Raw genomic sequence first — 7,024 nt, forward strand, 5'->3', positions numbered from 1 at the left:
CCCCTGAGTTGAACTTCCCTGCTCAATTTCAGTTCAACCCCAGTGGTACAGAAATGGTATCAGTGAGCTAAATTTTTGGAAGATGGGAAAATGTGCGTTTTGAATTAAAAAATTCTGAAAAATGGAAAGTCAAAGTGAGGCTGAATTGTGTACTCTCAGTTCCCATTTCTTATCATCAATGAGATGTGTTTCTCCCCTTAAGGAGAAAGGATGGGGACAAGAGCAGAAAGTATTACTTTAAGTCTGTTTTCACTCAGAGAGTACAAACTCCTGTTCCTGTCTTAAGGAGAATAGAGGTGGTATATTAGTAAAAGCCTCCCCCTCATCCCCACAATGCCACTGTATAGGAAATTCTGGCCTTCCCTACATCCCATTAAGTTTGAAAATCCCACAAGAACAACAGCACAACTGACTGAAACTTTAAATCTAACATGGCCCGGCTAAAAATGTGGACTAATAGGCAAATTGCCAGTTTTTACCCTCTCATCGGGTAGGATCATCGCTCCTTCTCCCATGGGGAAGAGCCTGAGAGGAGGGACAAAGAAATAGGAAGTGTCTTCCACCACTGTTTTTTCTTAACCAGTGGGATGGAAGTTGAGCACCTTTTAGAGGGAAATGAGAATTGGGGTAAAAGTGACTTTCCTAATGTATCTTGCGATATGATCTACCTCATCTCTTTTTAAATTAAAATAACATAAATTATGAAATTTAAGCAAACACTATATATAGTATTCATTTTAGGTAGTTTTATTTTATTTTCATTTAGTAGTAACATAGTAATTCATATTCTTTTCATTTTTTGGTATGAATTTCCCTGTCTTGTGTCTATATGTATTTTCTCTAGGGTTGTCAGAGGATTTGGAAAGAAAATCCATCTTTGATTTGCCTCAAGTCCAAGGCCATAGTTGTTTAGGTATTTGAGATACTTCTTATAGAGAATGAGAACTCTATTCTCCAAGACAACTTGAAGCTGCTCTGTTGATAATTAACAAGGTCAGAATACCTGAGAAGCATTTCTTTTTACCCTCCCTGCTCAATGTTGTCAATTTTTCTTGGTGACAACTTGGTTTTAGTTTATTCCTCATTTCTTTTTGGTTCATCAAAACGCTGCCTTGAGGGCATTAAAAAATCCAGTCCCAGAAAAAGTAGGAGGTGTTTTCTTCCCCTGTTCCCTTGATTCCAGTCCCATATTCAGACACACACACACACACACACACACACACACACTAGAAGAAGTTAAATCAGTGGGTAGCAGGTGTTTCTTCCTCATATTCCCTTCATTGCAACTTGCACACAACTGGGAACCAGGGATGTGGGAATGAGGGAGGGAGAAAGGGAAAGAAACAGAGAGAGATAACTAGCTCTTCCAGAACATCACAGAAGCAGGGAGAGAGATATGGTTATGATCCAACCCTTTCCTCAGAATATTAGCCAACTACATTTTCAGATTCAGCACACAGGCAAACTGCCATCAAGTTGCAACAAAAACCAACCCGACTTCATGGGGACTCAGGCCAGATGTGAATGCAGCAGTCCCAAGGTGAGGCAATTATGTGCAAGAACCATGTGACAGAGAATTCCCCAAAATCGACTCATTTAAGGAAAACATTTTGGTGTTTATAGAACTTCAGCCTGTTTTCTGGAGATTTTCCATCACTATAAACATTGACATATAAGTACATGAACATATGTAGATTTTTTAAAGTGGGCCTAGCATATTTTACTAAATTATCTCATTTTTTATAAATGAAAAAAAAATGGTACAATATCAAAAAGTTGGCAGGTGAAACAGTCACATAGGCAAATGCTGAATGGGATCCAGTGCCCATAGGCTAGTGATAATACATGGAAACTTGGAGCTGTTAGTAATCTTCAGATGATTTTATAATGCAGAGGTAGATGACCTGCCTAGCTAGGGAGCGTGTGTCAAAACCAGCCCCTTGGAGCTCTGCTTTCTATTTCTCTGCTTCATTTGATTTAAAGGCCACCTTCTAACACATCCAAGGGATAGCAACATATTATAAAGACAGGTTTCAGGAGTAATAGGATAGGCTGAGAGCACTTCAAAGTTCATTTTCTTCAGCAGTTCCCATTTCTTCTTTCACAGTGTAATGGGGCTGACTTTAAACTCTATCCGACTATAACCAGTTATAGAACTGAGATCCATAATTTATCATTAGATGAATGAGATTTCTGTTTTGTTGCAGGCAGACTCCCCTACAACAATTGTTTTGAACTGCCTGTAAGAAAATAACCCTAAGCTTTGAGAACAAGGGAAAAATCGTCTAAACATGAGTATATTGATTTAGATTAAAATGGCATATTTTACTTGCATAAAACATCTTAAATAATCTGGACTTTGTTAGTATTTTTTCTTTTGCAGCTTTCTGTAATAAAATTTGAATTTGAGAGAAAGCTCAGTAGCCTCTAGGATGGTTATCAGGCACATATAGATGATGGCCTACAAATCTGAACTAGTATACAAAAATAAAACAAGTTTTTAAAATAGAGTGATTAAATCTACTTATCGAACAAGTAGTTTTTGAATCTTTTGTTTATTGAATTTATGGAAAAATGACAGAGCCAAATCCTAGACTTTCATAATTGATGAAAAGTAATTATTTGGACGATAAAACCTCTTACTCAAAAAATAATGTTTGTTTTGAACAACTGGGACTTTGAAGAGTATTACCATGACCACCATGAGAGGCAAGAGGTCCTGAATAGTAACTTATCTATTAATTGACATAAATAGCAGTGGCTGACAGTGGTGAGACTCTAAATAAAAGTAATTGTTCAGTAGTTTGAATTACAGGCAGATTTTCATTTTGGCCTAAGGTTTAAAAGTCTAGCAAAAATAATGTTAAACCACTCAGAAAAATTCCCTTAGTAGATGAAAGAGTTGGGAGAACGTGAATCAGAGGCTGTGCTGTACTATAGCACTAGTCATATGTGGCTATTTAACTTTAAATTAATTAAAATTGAATAAAATTTTAAAATTCAGTATCTCAGTCCAACTAGCCACATTTCAAGTGCTCAATAGCCATGTGTGACTAATGGCTACCTTTGTTGAATCAGCTAGTTGTGAAACATTTCCATTACCACAGACAGTTCTCTTGGATGATGTGGATCTAAGAGATAAACAGAAAACAGATCGATTTTGACTCTTTGGAAACAAAAATCTTGCCTGTTGTGCGTTCCTCAACTGAATAAGAGGCGCTATCAAATAGGGAGATACTTGGCCAATACATAGATGCAGAAAAGCAATAGAGGACTCAGTGTCCTCATGGCTGACTCAAAATTGAAAAATAATTACAAATTTATAGCCCATATTTATTTGATATTATATGTTAATCACTCCCTGACATATAAATTGCCTCAGGTCATTCCTTGTGGCCATTTCCAGTATTTACTCAACAGGGATTTATAATACAGATGTTAAATACCATTCAAACAGAGCCATGCTTTTTATTGCAGCATACACTATGAAGAAAGCTTTCCTAACACATCTTTCCTTTCATTCTAAACAACTTATTTTTATGACACTAAATCCATCCACAGTAATTTCTAATTCGTCATTCAGGTCCACTTTTGCAAGAAACTGATCTTCTGCTCTTTCTGAACATTTAGAATCTAGATAGACAGGTAGGTCAGTTAATATACAGACAGACAAAAAGATAGATAGATAGATAGATCAGATCAAACAGTATTAAACCATTTTAACCTTTTCATCAACAATTATTTCAATTTCTATTTGACAATAAGTCTGATAATTCTTCTATATAAGCAAATCACTTCAAAATCAAAATCATTGATAACATGTACAATGTGGTAGAAAAAAATCACAATAATTTTATAGAGGTTTGATTTAAATTATATTATATATTTATATCTTCTACAATGAGAAAATTTCCTCCAAATTTCTTATCAATCTATCCTCCTTTGAGATAGATTTAAAAAGTAACAAACATTTAAAAATAATTAGATCAGAAAGGTCACTTTTATTTATTTATTTACTTTTTTAGCTCTTCCATTCTTACCTGAGGTTGCATTATAAAAGCACATGCTGGTTGTAACACTTCCAGCAATGCAGAAATGAGGAAGGGGAAAGTGAAGATTTCCATGGACACGGCCACAGGACCACATTTTGTTCCTGGTTCCTGTTGGGATGCCTGGGTCGGTTTCACAGGTCGCCTCGCAGTCCTGTCGGCTGAACCCGTTGACTGCCTCCTGGGCACCCCGGGGCGACGTGACGCATGCGCGCTTGTCTAAGGTTCGGCGCCTGCTATCAGGAGTCTGCACCAAGAATGGTCCATCACTGAAGGAGAGTCATCCCAGGGAGGGGCTTCCGTGCTTCTCATTCTAGGCACTTCCAGACTTTCTGCAGGAAGTGCTCTCCTTGAGTCATTCTGTTTAGTCCTGAGACTGCTATGAAGAGGGGGACAGGTGAGTACATGCTGGAGGGTGGAGACACGAGGGATGGCTTCAGTCCAGCACAGCCGCAGGTCCCGGCTGCCCCGTTTTCCCTGGCCGGAGAAGAGCAGCCCCCAGCAGGCTGCGGGCACAGTCCCGGCTCATGCACGGCCTAGAGCGCACTGCAGGGCCCCAGGACCCAGCCTTAATTATCACCTTTGTCCCCTCCTGCTTTCCAGCTTTGGAGTCCTTGTTAAGAGGGACTCGAATCACAAGTCCCTGTGCTTATAAACAGCACACCTGCGTTCCCTTCCAATCCTTCATAGTTTTCTTTTTTGCACACAAAGCTTACAACCTTCACTTTTCCAACTGGAAAACCAGTTTTTCCAACACTTTTTAAAAAAACAAATTATCCTTTGCTCATATGCTGAAAGCCCTACCCATAACAAGCCCACTTCTGCGTTTGACTCTTTTCACTGACCCTTCATTTGCTACCTAAACCGACCCTTTTGGTAACTTTCAGTGAAGAGGTGGCTTTGATAAATATATTCTCCAGAAATCTCCAGAAGCTTAGCGTGTGTCAGGGTGAGCGGTGCCGCCACGATGTAAACAGAACCCCTGAGTCTTCCGGGTAGGCGCCAGGTGCATCTGCGCAGACCGCGTGTGGGAGGCATGGGGTCAGAGGCGCTCACTCAAAATGCATCCCCTGTCTCCTGCAGAGCACACAGGCCCCAGGGCCCCATGGACAGGGCTGGTCCCCGAGAATCCATGCCACTTCCTGGGCTTGGGGGCGGAATACCAGAGGCTGCCCCCAGCAGGAAGCCACGCAGAGGCCAGGGCTTCTTGTTCCACTTGGCAGAGACCCCAGAAGGAGCCAGGGGGCAGCGTCAGAGCCTGGGGCCCGGGAAGGGGTCTGCAGGGGCACAGCACCTACAGGCCATTGGCAAGGCCGAAAGGCGGTGAGTGGAAAGCCGGGGCGTGTGGAGAGACCCCGAGAAGGGGCTGTGGAGCTGGGAGTCCTGCATCTGCCGTTTGTGTTTCATCCGGCGATTTTGAAACCAGGTTTTTATCTGGACCTCTGAGAGCTGCATCTGTCTCCCCGACCAGCCTCTTCTGCTCCAGAGGGCTCAGGTAGTGGTGGTGCCGGTGCCGGAAGATGGCACCAGGCTCCAGGGCATGGACGTGCTCCTTGGTGAAGGCTGCGCGGACACAGTGGGGGGCCGCCAGGGGTTTGGCTCCTTACTCAACCCAGCCACAGTCCTCTCTGGCGCAGGCAGAGTTGACGACCTAGCCCCCTTGATGCTGACGGCCTGAGGAGGATCCCGAGTGCCGGATACCTGGCTTGGGCCAGGGAGGCTCCCCGAGGACGCGTCCACAGACCTGGGGGTGTGGGTCGGCCCTGGGCAGCTGCTCTGGGAGAGCCAGTCCACCCAGCCAAAGCTGGAGGGCTGCTGCCGGCCACGAGGTGGGGAGGAGGAGAGACGCATGGTGGCCAGCGGGCCGGAGGGAAGGCCGGGCGGGGCTGGCCAGGCGCGGGATCCACAGGGTCACTCTTTTCAAGGCTAACGTAGAAAGTTGTAGGTATAAACTGGACAAAAGCAGTCAGTTTTAGCCTCTCCAGCTACTTCTCTATGTGATGAATGTTTGTCTGGAAAAGCTTCAGTTTTTAGAGGGGAAATATTTAGTCTCTATAGCTCACAGGATATACTTGCTTTCTGTATTCTAAAGGACTTGTGTCCCTCTAAAACATTTTATGTATTTATTTATTTTATTTTTATTGTTTTTAGCTTTTCAAGGTACAAAAGTTTCCGCCCACTGACCAGAAGTGTTAATGTTTCTGGCACTTAGGATGGAACTCACAGATCATGTGCATGAAATATATCTTAGTTATGTTTTTCAGAATGTGTAGGCTGCTTTAGAATTTTTTTCTCAGTATCCTATCTATAGAAAGAAATGGATAAATGAAAATGTGCATTGAATTATTCATTCTTGCTTCCAAGCTAGTTTTAAGTAGAAACTTAATAACTGAAGTAAGATGTTTGAAATGGAAACTATGAGCAATAAGTAATCAAGAAGATGATACACAAAGTGTTAGGGTTGACAAGTGTTCAGAAATTCTGTTTGAGAAACCAGTAAATAAGTAAATGAGAGACTTCTAAAGATGGGAGAGTAAAGAGTTCTAGCACTTGCTTTGAAATTCTTCCATGGCTCAGAATGAGTCATTACAATTTTTTTTCTCCACTGTCTTTCTCATTGAATGCAGGAAGAGGATTTCTCATTCCATTACCTCTTTCTCATGTGTGGTGTGCAGGCAGACATGCTTGTGCGTATGCATGCACACGCACACACACACACACACACACACGCACACACACACGTTACAGAAATTTTCTCTCCAGATATTCCCCCCTACACCTGACAAATCTGCATTAAACTTTCTTCAGTCTCTGATGCACCTGCATTCTGATTTTCTGGCTAGGGAAGAGAGTGGAAACTTTTGGAAGCTATCAAATTCCTCTTAAGCCAGCCAGGTAAATGAGTTACACATGGCTTTTAGTGTTCATGGGAGCTCCCTAATAATATGATGAGGAACAAATGCAATCCACAGTCA

General features: G+C 42.0%; 1 pseudogene; it reads right to left on the minus strand.

Annotated features, from left to right (window-relative positions):
• Positions 1-5,105: 5,105 nt before the first annotated feature.
• On the minus strand, positions 5,106-5,900 carry LOC108305517 (annotated as a pseudogene).
• Positions 5,901-7,024: the final 1,124 nt, after the last annotated feature.

Source organism: Cebus imitator, unplaced genomic scaffold (assembly GCF_001604975.1).
Source record: "Cebus imitator isolate Cc_AM_T3 unplaced genomic scaffold, Cebus_imitator-1.0 Scaffold64, whole genome shotgun sequence".
In the NCBI taxonomy this organism is placed as follows: domain Eukaryota; kingdom Metazoa; phylum Chordata; class Mammalia; order Primates; family Cebidae; genus Cebus; species Cebus imitator.